The following is a 12922-nucleotide window of genomic DNA, read 5'->3' as shown; positions in this document are numbered from 1 at the left end:
CAACACTTCATAAAATTAATAAAAGGCTTTTGATCACATGTTTAAAAGCTTATGAGCTTTGTTTTACTGCCAGCGTTGCCAACAGTTTCTCTTATGATACAATGTACAGCTGTCAGACGTCTCCTTAGCATCCAGTGAAGTGTACCGAAATTAATAAAGCCAACTGTACGTACCTCACACTCACTTAGGTATAATAAATGTAACCCCCAGTTGACGAACAGTTGCCCATGCTTAGTTCACCTGTTTCTAACCCACAACTAATTACAACCTCCCCTTATAACTAGTACTGTCAAGAATGCCCTATAACTACAACCTCCTTTATCAGGCTAGGCTCATCATTTTCATAAAGAAAGATGACTTTCATCTTATTTATGAATTATTTTTTCCATAACAAATGTGATATAAAAAGATAACTATTTTTTCAAATGTCAATTGATTTGGCCATTGAAAAGTATTCTTAAATAGAAACACAATTTTGTATTTTTAAGCTATTTTGTTATTCATCATCATCTTCATCTCCACCTATTGACGCAAAGGGCCTCGGTTAGATTTCGCTAGTCGTCTCTATCTTGAGCTTTCAATTCAATACTTCTCCATTCCTTATCTTCCACTTTGTACTTCATAGTCCTCAGCCATGTATGCCTGGGTCTTCCTACTCTTCTAGTGACTTTTGGAGCCTAGCTAGCCGTTTGGTAAACTAATCTCTCATTTTGTTATTAGAGGAAAACCATGTTTTAGTGATTAATGGTATTTTTTTTTAAATTATGGTAGCTATGTTCTTTTGCCATATCAAATCATAGGTTTCAAAAAATCACTATTTTATTTGAAGATTATATTACAACTGTATAAATATTTGAGCAAATTAACCACATATATAAAAAGTTAATGAGAAAGTTTGAAATGATAAATAATTTAAGCTAGAATGAAATAAAATTAAGAAAATCTGACATTTTTTACTTAAAAAGAATCACGAAATTCAAAGGGTGAAGAAGAATCTAGAAACTTAGTCCAGGCTAAGCTTAAAAGCTCTTCCAAGGACTCCTCATCAAGAGGACAGTGTTGGAACTCTTCATCGCATCTACGTCCATCCGGCATTCCAGCTTCTAAGGAAGCTGCACCATCTGTTTCAGGAACCTTCTGCAACTTCTCCGGAAACAGTTGTAGGATGGCCTTTTCCCGGTACGTCAGGATATCTGAATTTTTCTTCTGCAATAAGCAGGATATTTTGGGAACACATTTGTATGCGTCCAGAAACGTAACGGCGACTCTTAACTCTTCTGAAAGCAACTGTTTTTGGTCGGAAGATCTCCCGAATCTTCCTATTTTTGGCTTCTCGTCCGAACTATTGTAATTGAAGACATAGTTGTAGAATCCAATAGCCAAAGCGGTCTGTTTAGATGAAGATTATTTATTTTAGTTTGTTGTTGATACGTTTAGAAAATGTCAGTGAAGTTGGGTACCTGATTGGATATCTAAAAGAAATAAAATAGAAAAAATAATAATTAATAAGCTTTTAGTTAGATCTGTGTCGTCCGAAACTATAATTTTCATACAGTAACGTAACAATAGATTATGATTAAGACACTTTTATTCCTACTTTGTCGTTTCTTAAGATTTTTGTTATTGTTTTGTAGTTAAAATCATCACTAAAATAAAATATACTTAAGATATATAAGGACATTAAAAGGAACTACTTAGTAGTGTCTAGATATTTATATAGTCTACCATTTATATCTGGTATTATCATATATTCACAATACTTCTCCATGGTAAAAGAATTATGGAATTATATAGCGTAAGTCTCGCTTTAGATAACCCATTGCTGTTTGCATCAGACAGTCAAGGTTTGTTGCGAGTTTCTATCATGAGTGGTTATTAGATTCAAAGACATCAACTTTGAGGTTATCCCTCCTCTCTTATCAATACTCAGGATCTACATGAGCGTGTAAACTTTCACTGCAGAATTAAAAAAGACCAATATTTCAATAAAACGGTTTTGCCAATAAGTTTTCGAAGAGTTGTAAACTTTCACTGCAGAATTAAAAAAGACCATTATTTTAATAAAACGGTTTTGCCAATAAGTTTTCGAAGAGTTTTATATTAAGATATAATATATCAATGGTTTAAGTTCGGGTTACCAAAGATCCAACTTCACCTGTAGTCCTCCAATTCCAAAAAGCGAAACAGCATTTGCAAAGGTTTCTGGTTTAGCTGCAGACAGAGGCAAGAAGTTTATCTCGTATCCTCTACACAGCATAAGCAAGGGTAGGCCGTAGATGAGAACAACACTTGGCTTCATCTGCAATGTGTTTCATTAGAGTCCATAGAATGTTAATATAAACATTGCATATAAAGGGTAAATCACTAATTAAGAGTACAATCTGGAAAACACGATATTAAAATAGATGGAAATAGACACGGAACATTTTATTTTACTCAAAATTGTGCTCTAATGTAACTAGTACATTTGATACTGTATGTATAAAACTAATTAAAATTTTCAGAAATAGGCCTATAATCTATTGCAAACGTACGTAATTAATCGCAACAAAATTTAATTTTAATACCTATTCCTATCATCAGATTTTCTTTTAATTCCCTTTCGTGAAATCTTTCAAATTTGATTCAAACGCGGGGAGCCACAATACAACTTACCCTGAGAGATGAAAGACACTCGATACTAATGGTCAAGTCATCACACTTCCATGTTTTTATACCTAACTAACATCACCTGACCTAGTGCCAAGGGAAAAGTCGTGACGAGGATAAATTGAGCAAAAGGAATATTATATGCTAGAGATGCTCACAACTCTCTCTCTCTCTCTCTCTCTCTCTCTCTCTCTCTCTCTCTCTCTCTCTCTCTCTCTCTCTCTCTCTCTCTCCATTTAAGGGAAGGCATATTATTATTATTATTATTATTATTATTATTATTATTATTATTATTATTATTATTATTATTATTATTATTATTAGCTAAGCTACAACCCTAGTTGGAAAATCAGGATGTTATATTAACAAGGGAAAAGTTTTGGCGTGATATAGCAAAGCAGAAAAACCACTGTTCAACATTTTCATGCATCCTAGAACAGAGCTAAAAGAAGAAGCCAAACAAAATTCATATTCATATCTATGGTGGTTGTCACCAAAACATATTAAGGGCACATAATGTAATCAGGTTAGAAAGAGTTTCATTAGAATTCTGACGGCAATTTGCTATTGTAGCGCTCCATACAAAAATGTATTGGCGGGAAATCTACGGCTTCTTCTATTTATCTTGAACTTGCCTTACCTAAGGCGTTAAATATCAATAGCTAAATTAATGATAAATCTATTTATAATAACTATAGCAATAATAATACTCTAATTTTTCAAAAGTTCAAAGTTGCAGCAAATGTTTTTATGTTGAACAGGCTGACATATGTCTTTTCATAGTTTATGTATGATATATCTGTTTTGACGTTGTTACTGTTTTTAGAATGATTTATTGTTAATTTGTTCACATCATTTATTTATTTACTTATTTCCTTTCCTCACTGGGCTATTTTTTCATGTAGCCCTTGGGCTTATAGCATCTTTCTTTTCCAACTAGGGTTGTATCATATGTAAGATGGTCAGTCTCTAGGACATTGCTCTGCTTGGTAGGTCAATGTCACTGTCTCTTCCCTCTGCCATTCATGGGTGGCGTTTAAACCTTTAATCTGTTCCATGGTGTGTGTAAAGAGCACTATGATCAATAGTCTGTGAATAAGGGCATTTTGGCAAGAATAAAAAATGCGATACCTATGGAAAAAAATGTAACATCGTGAATTCAATATGCAGGGACAGTACAGACAAAAATTATTGTTTATCGTTTTCATTTTGTGGGAGACATTTAACAAAATATGAATATATCGAAATACGTTTCGTTCGGATATGCTTATATATTCCATTAATAAAATGCAAAGGAGTTTTTTTTTTTAATCATATTTATAGGCAGTAACGCTGGTTTGCAGAGTAGGCAACGAAACGGGTGAGCAAACTTTATTGGGGGAAAATAGCAGGATCTGGCATGTGGCCTTATATGGCTGACAGGCTAGAGCATAAGACCGTGTTGTCCTATACCATAATAAAGACCAATTAAATACATAGGAGATAGCATAAGAGGTCAGTTTAGACAATCTTAGATTGAGATAGTCAAAATACAATTTATCTAAAATATCTAAAAGAATGCCTGAACAAACTAGAACTAGAAACAAATGTTACCATAAGACACATGAGTGACAAACATAGACTATCTGAACCGAGAACAAATAGTAAATTTGGTGAAAAGGCTTTTAGCTACTGTGCACCTAGACATTATAATAAACTGCCAACTGAAATGAAGGACTTAAAGGGACCAATTGAATTTAAGAAGAAACTAAAGACATTACTTTTCACTAGATCATATGATGTGGAAGATGCTACAATCAAGGAATTGTATAAGTTATGATGAAAATGTTTCATTAGATGATTGATATGGACCTGCCAGAGAAGTAGTTCACTCGACTTAAGTGGAGGGTTGGATTTAAACCCAAAACAAGTAAAACAAGTAAGATATAACATAGGAAATTAAGAAAATATGAAGCAAGCATTGAAAAAGAAAATTAACGAGATTAAAGGTACTTTAGATAAAAGATAAATGGAAGTGCCTAAGATTTTTTATAAGAACGTAACAAATAAGTATATAAAAAAACAGAGCTGGTAAGGTAACCAGCTCTTCTAGGAGAAGGGCACTCCAAAATCAAACCATTGTTCTCTAGTCTTGGGTGGTGCCATAGCCTCTGTACCATGGTCTTCCACTGTCTTCGGCTAGAGTTCTCTTGCTTGCGGGTGCATTCGGGCACACTGTTCTGTCTTGTTTCTCTTCCTCTTGTTTAATTTTTTTTTTTATAGTTTATATAGGAAATATTTATTTTAATATTGTTATTGCTCTTAGAAATTTTATTTCTTCTTGTTTGCTTTCCTCACTGTGCTATTCTTCCTGTTGGAGCCCCTGGGCTTATAGCATCCTGCTTTTCCAACTAGGTTTGTAGCTTAGCAAGTAGTAGTAGTAATAATAATAATAATAATAATAATAATAATAATAATAATAATAATAATAATAATAATAATAATAATAATAATAAGATATGCAATGATGAAAAAATTATAATAGAGGTCCGACTCAGGATGTTGGATTTGAAAGCTAACTTTTTTGGGAAAGAAAACAACAATTTAAGTCTTATGCAAGAAAAGATGTCTATCAAATAGAACGCAATATAGGAATAGAAATAATAAAGTTTAATGACAATTAAATATTTGTTGGAGAATATGAGGCTGGGAAGCAACTGGTGTTCATGCTAAGGAAACAAACTCAGATACTTTGAAGTTTTCTGTTTTTAATATACCTACAACTATCGTGAAGTGAAATTGTCTATAGAGAAAAGTTATTCTTAAAAATGAGAGAGAAAATAGGAATTTGAGAAAAATGAAATCAGTATCAGGAAATAGGAATTATTATTATTATTATTATTATTATTATTATTATTATTATTATTATTATTATTATTACTTGCTAAGCTACAACCCTTGCTGGAAAAGCAGAAGGCAATAAGCTCAAGGCATACAACAGGGAAAATAGCCCAGTGAGGAAAGGAATTAAGGAAATAAACTGCAGAAATAAACTACAAGAGAAGTAATGAACAATTAAAATAAAATGTTTTAAGAACAGTAACAACATTAAAATAAATCTTTCATATATAAACTGTAAAAACTTTAAAAATCAAGAGGAAGAGAAATAACCTAATATAGTGTGCCTGAGTGTACCCTCAAGCAAGAGAACTCTAATCCAAGACAGTGGAGGCCATTACGCAAAGGCTATGGAACTACCCAAGACTAGAGAACAATGGTTTGATTTTGGAGTGCCCTTCTTCTAGAAGAGCTGCTTACAATAGATAAATAGTCTCTTCTACCCTTACGAAGAGGAAAGTAACCACTGAACAATTACAATTATTTATTTTTCTTTTTTTTTTTAATCTCAGTGTTGTCAGGTGTAGAGGACAGAGGTGAATATGTAAAGAATAGTCCAGAGTATTCGGTGTATGTGTAGGCAGAAATTGAGCCGTAACCAGAGAGAAGGATCCAATATAGTACTGTTTGGTCAGTCAAAGAACCCATAACTCTAGCGGTAGTATCTCAACGGGTGGCTGGTGCCCTGGCCAACTTTCTACCTACTAATAAAGTATTTTAAAACATAGAAGCTAAAAGTACGTCTGACAGTAAAACAGATTTGTTCGTTTCAACATAATTGTAGTATATTATATTGTGCATCTCAATTTGCGAGTACACTGCAAGCCCAAAACATGTAATGTGCCCCACTCATAATGTTTTTATTAGAGAACCTTAAAGCATTACAGTCTTTGCATTGACAAGATCTACTGTGCCAACTTATATTACTGAAGAAAGCATAAACATATGTAAATCCTTTGATTTGTTATGAATTACAAAGAGTCGATAGGAAAATATAGCGTTCATCGCATTTTTTTTTATACCAGTATTAAGAAACATTACTAAGCTCTCCATGTCAGTAAGTAAAACAATGTGACGTCACTTGAAGCAAATGAACATATTATTACTAGGATGTTTGCATCAGGGTTGCCATTCATACGATAATTATCGTACATGTACATTATTTTAGGTCCAGTATGATGTACGATACATACCTTAGGTATATACAAATGTGTGTGTTTGATTAAACAATTATACTAAAATACCTTGAAATAAGTTATATATGTTACTCCTTAATAATCATGTTGAAGTGTGTACGATAATTTTGGTTAAAAAACGATAATTTTAAGGTTCATGTACGATAAATCAGATGAAATAATCTGGTAACCCTGGTTTGCATGCAGCAATTCAATCGCCCGAGAGAAAAGTAGCGTACAATAACATTCAACATTGCACTGTGACGTTGCAATCAACTTTGATTAATAACAAATATACAGGTAAATATTCACTGTCATTATTTCAAGTTGATATGATTAATTGGTTTAATCAAAAATTGAGCCTTTGTGTATCAGCGTCCAGTTCCTCGCGCGTTGATTAAAAAGTGGACATCAACTAGCCTAAATTCCCCCCCCCCCCAACCTAACCTACAAGCTGTGTCCTTACCTACTTACCTAACGGGGGTGGGGGTCTAACGCCCCCCTGTGAACCCCCTCACACTGCTGTATTCTATGTTAGACAATAATATAAACAGGTGGCCGCTATCATACATACATCCTCGTGCCTTTTCAAATTACATGATAGTATACGAGTCGCGATAAATATATGATCCTTTAAAATGTAGCCAAATACATGAACCATATATATTTCCTACTCGCTATCTTATGTTTTATGCACTTTTGACCTTGATTATTTTTGGCTAACCTCATGTTCATGAATTTTTGGCCCCCCTTATATAAAGACAATTATGTGGGACACCAGTGAGAAACCAGGTTTTTTTAGGTAGCGAAATGTCACAAAAGAGTAATTTGCAGGAATAATAATGGTCATAACTGTAAACTAAACACAAGATAACCAGTTGGTAAAATATATGGTTAATGTAAGTGGCTAAAATCTGGACAAAACATGATTATTTAAAACTTTTGAGATTTGTAAAAGGGTGCAAGGTATTACTGTACTTACAATTGGGGAAACCTTTCCTAGTAAAAACCAACATTTCCCTAGTGCGTAAGTAAAATTTTACCAGGTACAGAACCTAACAAACCCACCTAACCTAACCTACTAGATCTCAGGTCACAACCCCTAGATGGGGGCAAGCCCCCTGGACCCCCTTCCCTGGTCACAGTCCCTAACCTGGGGCCAAGCCCTCTGGACCCCCATTCCTAGGTCACAAACTAAAAGTAAATCACAAATAAATCCATACATTATGATAAAGTAAATCACAAATAATTCCTTACCTCACTATTACTTTACCTACTTTACTTTGATGGCTGCTTTTCCGGTCCCATACAGCAGGGGAACCCCACTCTCCACAGGACTTCCTCTGTCGTTTTACCTTGTTCGTTCAGAGTATTTGACGTTTCATATCGCGTATTGTTCATTTACTGTTGAAACGTCACTGTCAAAGGACTCACGAAATAAGAAAGCCTTCATTTTCAATATTAAACTTACCCGATAATCATGTAGCTGTCAACTCCGTTGCCCGACAGAATTCTATGGAGGGATACGCCAGCTATCACAATACTAGAAGGGGGTGTACTTACCAGCGCCACCTGTGGCCAGGTACTCAATCATTTGTTGTTGACACCTCCTCAATTATTCCTCTGTCGTGCTTCCGGCTAGACGTTCTGGGATACGCTCATGGTCTTCGAGTTTATTCATGGATATTTGGTGAAGTATTCTCTTAGATTAACGGCTGTCGCATACTGGAATCCTTTTTATATTAGCTAGATAGCTTTTATATAAATACTGATTAACGGTTAATGAATTTTTGCTTGTTTTTGGATCACCCTTTGACTAACTCTTTGAAACAAGATGTCTGACGTTTCGCAAGCTCCCTCCCATAGACGATGTAGGTCTTGCAATAGGCGTATTCCGAAGGCCTCGGTAGATCCTCACGCCGCTTGTTCTGACTGTAGGGACAGGCCCTGTCTATTAGAAAATCGGTGTGAGGAGTGCGCCGGACTTTCGGAATTGGATTTTGTACGTCTTTTAAAATATTCATCTAAGTTAGAGAGAACTAGAGTTAGGAGAAGTTCTTCTCACTCTTCTATGTTTTCCTCACCTCATGATCCCCTACCTTTTCCTACCCCTGTAGTGGCTACCCCCGAACCTACTGTGTGCCCTCCGCCTGATATGTCAACTGTTTTGCGTGCTATTCAGGCTTTAGGAGATAAAGTAGAATCAGTGGTAAGTGACCATAAGTCTCTGATGGCCGAGGTTAAAGAACTGAAGGTCAAGAGTGCAGTGGGTGGAAATAGTGCCAGTGCTGTGACGAGTGCTAGTGTCTGTGCAGTGCCAAGTGCTAGTGGTGCCAGTGTGGTGCGTGAGGATTTTTCTGTGCGAGCCAGTCGTCCTCCCAGTCCGGGACCTCTTGCAAGCTCCCATGCCCAGGGGAGAAGCAATGTCGAAGGGCTTAAGGGTTCGACAGGCCTTGTTAGGCGCACAGAATTATCCTCGGTGGTTGCGGGCGTGTCTTCCTTAGACCGTCACTCCCACCTGCAGACGATTGAGCCCGTCTTCTCGTCCGCTGATCTTCATGCAGGGAAGAAACGTTGGTCTCAGGTCTCGAGACCGCTTAAACGTAGAGTTCAGTCAGCGAGTGCTCAGCGAGGTTGTAGTCATTGGCTCAGCTCCGACTCGCCTCAGTCATCGGTCGACTGTACTCCGCCCAAGAGGAGTAAGGTTCTGCCTATACAGACCCCGACTGTGACTTTACCTCAGTCTGTTATCGTTTCTGCCGACCCCAAGTGGACCCTGCTTCAGTCCATGCAAGCTCAGCTTTCGGACTTGATGCGTGAGTGTCGGGCTGAGAGTGTTGCACCTCCTCCTCCGCCTACACTCCCTCCACCTGTTCTCGCTCCGCCTGTGCTCGCCCAGCCTGCACCTGCTCCGCCTGTGCTCGCCCAGCCTGCACCTGCTCCGCCTGGTCGCAGCACCATCTGCCAGGCGTACGATGTTGAGCCACTTTCGGAGTTTGCTGTTCACAGTGTTGTTCAGCCTCAGCCTTCTTTAAGGCAACCCTTGCTTTGGGATCAGGAGAGTTATTCCACTCTTCCTCCTCCTCCCCTTGCTGCTCCACCAGTGGTGCAACTCTCGGTTGGGGTACAACAACCTCTCCCCTCCGTGAGTCTGTCTGCTCAACCATCGCTGCAGCGAGCTCAACCCTCATCTAGGCAAGCTCCTCTATACCATGGACTTGCGCCTCAGGAGCCTCAGCTTGCGAGAACTTTACCTTGTTCTGCGCAGCCTCAACCTTCTCATGCTCCACTCATCTCACAGGAACAGGAACGGACTACTCCGCCTCCGTCCTCCGCTCAGCTTGTGCAATCCTTGGGTTCAACTCTTGCTAGGAGTCAACCTCCTTCACCCATGCGCCTGCCTTCTGCTCCGTCTGTTGTTCAGCCTATGCAGTCTGAGCCTCAGGTTTTCCCTCAAGATGAGGAAACCTCTGTTATTGTTCCTACCCGTTCTGACTCTGCGGTTCAGCATTCTGGTCCTATTGCTTCGCTACCCTCTGCTGATGAAGTGTCGGATGATGAGGAGGCACACCTTGATCCCTCATCAGACGTGGAGGAGTCTAAGCTTTCTCCATTGTCTGTTGATTTTCGAAAGGTCTTGGCTCTACTCAGGGAGCTTTACCCTGACCACTTCGTCTCTGCTGTTCCCCGCTCTCCTCCATCTGAGTTTTCGCTAGGCGTACAACAAGCTAAGTCGAACTATACTAAGCTTGTCCTAGCTAGATCCTCCAAGAGGGCTTTAAGGATCTTAGGGGAGTGGCTTCAGTCTAAACAACACCTGGGCAAGACTTCCTTCATGTTCCCTCCAACGAAGCTCGCTTCGAAAGGTTGCGTTTGGTATGCCACAGGGGAAGCACCAGGCTTGGGAGTACCTGCCTCTGCCCAGGCTGACTTCTCAAGTCTGGTGGACTCGCCTAGGAGGACTGCGATGAGACGCTCGAAGGTTTGTTGGACCTTCTCAGACCTGGATCATCTTCTGAAAGGGTTGTTCAGAGCTTTCGAAATGTTCAACTTTCTCGACTGGTGCCTGGGAGCCCTCAGCAAGAAAACATCTCCTGCGGACAAAGACTCTGCCATGCTAATTATGTCCTGCATGGATAAGGCTATCAGGGATGGATCGGGTGAGCTAGCGTCGTTATTTGTATCAGGGGTGTTGAAGAAAAGGGAACAACTGTGTACCTTCCTCTCAGCCAGCATTACACCGTGCCAGCGGTCACAGCTCCTTTTTGCTCCACTCTCAAAGTTCCTCTTTCCCGAGGAGCTAGTTAAGGACTTGTCGGCTGCCCTGATACAGAAGGACACGCACGATCTTGTAGCCTCATCGGCTCGTAAGTCTAAGGTTACCACCTCTGTCCCCAAGACTTATCGCTCCCCAGTGGCTGATACCCCGGCCACTAGGTTCATACCGCCCTTTCGTGGTAGAGCCCCCAGCCGAGGAAGCTCCCGTCCAGACTCTCACAGGGGCAAGTCTAGGAAAGGACCCAGGACATCTAAGGGAAAGCACTGACTCTCAGATTCTCCAGACAACAGTAGGAGCCAGACTCAAGATCTTCTGGCAAGCCTGGGAGAAGAGAGGTGCAGACGCACAGTCTGTCAGTTGGCTGAGGTACGGTTACAGGATTCCATTCTGCCTCAAACCGCCTCTGACCACATCGCCCATCAACCTCTCTCCCAACTACAAAGAAGAGGACAAGAGGCTAGCATTGCAACAGGAGGTGTCGCTACTTGTGCAGAAGAAGGCAGTGGTTATAGTCCGGGACCATCAATCCCCGGGCTTCTACAACCGTCTCTTTCTTGTAGCCAAAAAGACAGGAGGTTGGAGACCGGTGCTGGACGTCAGCTCTCTCAACGAGTATGTCACCAAGCAGACGTTCACAATGGAGACGACCAAGTCGGTCTTAGCAGCGGTCAGACAGGAGGACTGGATGGTCTCGTTGGACTTGAAAGATGCATACTTTCACGTTCCCATTCATCCAGACTCCCAACCTTTCCTGAGATTCGTTTTCGGAAAGGTTGTCTATCAGTTCCAAGCCCTGTGTTTTGGCCTAAGCACAGCTCCTATGGTCTTTACTCATCTGATGAGGAATGTAGCGAAATTCCTGCACTTATCGAACATCAGAGCCTCCCTCTACCTAGACGACTGGCTGTTGAGAGCCTCCACGAGTCGTCGTTGTCTGGAGAACCTCTCTTGGACTTTAGATCTAATCAGAGACCTAGGTCTATTAGTCAATATAGAGAAATCTCAACTCATTCCCTCCCAATCCATTGTGTACCTGGGAATGGAGATTCAGAGTCGGGATTTTCGGGCTTTTCCATCGGCCCCCAGGATAAACCAAGCCCTAGAGTGCATCATGAGCATGCTGAAGAGGAGCAATTGCTCAGTGAGACAGTGGATGAGTCTCACAGGGACCCTCTCATCTCTGGCCCTGTTTGTCGAGCTAGGGAGACTCCACCTCCGCCCTCTTCAATTCCATCTTGCAGCTCATTGGGACAAGGGCTCGACTCTAGAAGCAGTCTCTATCCCTATCAACCAAGAGATGAAGACCACTCTCCGGTGGTGGAAGCACAATCTCCTTCTCAAGGAGGGTCTATCATTGGCCATCCAGACCCCCCATCTTCATCTCTTCTCGGATGCATCGGACTCGGGCTGGGGTGCGACCTTGGACGGACGGGAATGCTCAGGAGTATGGAACAAGGAACAAGGATTACTCCACATCAACTGCAAGGAACTGTTAGCAGTTCATCTTGCCCTGTTGAACTTCAAGTCCCTCCTGCTAGGCAAAGTGGTGGAGGTGAATTCAGACAACACCACAGCCTTGGCTTACATCTCCAAGCAAGGAGGGACCCATTCGAGGAGCCTTTACGAGATCGCAAGGGACCTCCTCATTTGGTCAAGAGGTCTAAACCTCACACTGGTCACGAGGTTCATCCAGGGCGATATGAATGTTTCAGCGGATCGCCTCAGCAGAAGGAATCAGGTCATTCCCACGGAATGGACCCTCCACAAGAGTGTGTGCAACAGACTTTGGACCTTGTGGGGTCAACCTACCATAGATCTGTTTGCCACCTCCATCACCAAGAGACTTCCGCTTTATTGTTCCCCTGTTCCAGACCCTGCAGCGGTTCATGTGGATGCTTTTCTTCTGAACTGGTCCCATCTCGACCTGTACGCATTCCCTCCG

At 40.4% G+C, this 12922-nt stretch overlaps 1 protein-coding gene and 1 long non-coding RNA gene across 4 annotated transcripts in view; one reads left to right on the top strand and one right to left on the bottom strand.

The window, feature by feature from the left end:
* Positions 1-12922, top strand: part of LOC137623268 (uncharacterized) — an 81322-nt gene that overhangs the window by 8799 nt on the left and 59601 nt on the right. Inside the window, exon 1 of one of the 3 annotated variants that reach the window (XM_068354031.1) lies at positions 6899-7001. The exons of 1 other annotated variant lie outside the window; for it this stretch is intronic. The gene's annotated coding sequence lies outside the window, so the exon portion shown is untranslated. Of the gene's footprint in view, positions 1-6898; positions 7002-12922 lie in introns of those variants that run through there. One more of the 3 variants, XM_068354033.1, reaches the window with a different exon arrangement.
* LOC137623828 (uncharacterized) lies at positions 1096-2744 on the bottom strand. The gene is made up of 3 exons (XR_011040651.1): positions 2656-2744; positions 2156-2299; positions 1096-1389 (listed from the first exon to the last, which is right to left on the bottom strand). It is a non-coding gene; the product is annotated as an uncharacterized lncRNA (long non-coding RNA).

The sequence above is a fragment of the Palaemon carinicauda genome, chromosome 30, assembly GCF_036898095.1.
Source record: "Palaemon carinicauda isolate YSFRI2023 chromosome 30, ASM3689809v2, whole genome shotgun sequence".
Classification (NCBI taxonomy): Eukaryota; Metazoa; Arthropoda; class Malacostraca; order Decapoda; family Palaemonidae; genus Palaemon; species Palaemon carinicauda.
Note: the sequence above shows the minus strand (reverse complement) of the source record. Positions and strands in the feature narration are given on the sequence as shown.